We start from the raw sequence: 1034 nt of genomic DNA on the forward strand, positions 1-1034 counted from the left end.
AAGGGTTCCTATACATATTTTAATGTTAAAATAATTCATTTGTTCAACACACACAAGCTCAATTATTTAACGTTTTCACTTCGACTCTTTAAAAAATAAAATGTCATTTATAACCATCAAATGTGTCCCATTTATGTAGACCAAAGATGTTCAACGTATAGGAGAGTGCGGGCCACATCATCGATTTGAACAAGTGTTACTCAAGTTATATGGAACAGCCGCACAAATCACTTTGGTGCTGTGGAACTGTGCAACGGTGATTTAAAAATCTACTCTGGGTCACTTACGCGATCTTGAAATGTGTCGCCTAGTTAATTTTTACAAAATTAGGTTTGAATCAGCAGGGCCGTCGTAAGAACATCATGGGCCCCCATGCTAAGTGATTTTTCTGAGGCCCTATCTGGAAAATTCTCGAAAAATTCAATTACTTTTCGTTTTTCTGAGGCCCTTCTTCTCTTGAGGTGCATGGGTGGACCCATGCGTTAAGATGGCCATGTGAATCAAACCATATTAGACTGAGGTCCACAGATTCAGCATATAAGCTGTAGACAGCAAAAATGCAAGATCCAATGAAGCACAATTTATCTGAATATTTTCAAATAAATTCAATGGATATTTTTTATATGTTGGGGGGTGGGGAAGCTGAGTTTTGAGTTTTTTTTTCTAAAGCTGTCTCAGTTATGCCACTTATACGACATTTTGACGTATCTATACCGCCTCTTGAACGTCGTATAAACAAGTTTCCACTGTATTGACATAACTTATTCGGGGAAACTAGTATACACAAACGATTATCGTTTGAATGTATTGGTACTGTATACACCAGGTGCCTTCAACTGCTGACACAGCATCCATCACATTAGGTATTCTAATGAGACCTGTGGGCTCTGAACTACAGTACACGCATGCTATCAAGGAGCTTCAGGGGGCACAAGTGGATCGCAGGCCATGCATTGAAGACCCCTGGTATATACACAAATGAAAAGAAATGATCTCTAAAGTTGGGTGGTACAACAAACTGGTCGCAGATCCCC

The sequence above is a fragment of the Pholcus phalangioides genome, unplaced genomic scaffold (assembly GCF_987345545.1).
Source record: "Pholcus phalangioides strain wild (caught in Gottingen) unplaced genomic scaffold, Ppha-v1.0 ptg000020l_1, whole genome shotgun sequence".
NCBI lineage: Eukaryota > Metazoa > Arthropoda > Arachnida > Araneae > Pholcidae > Pholcus > Pholcus phalangioides.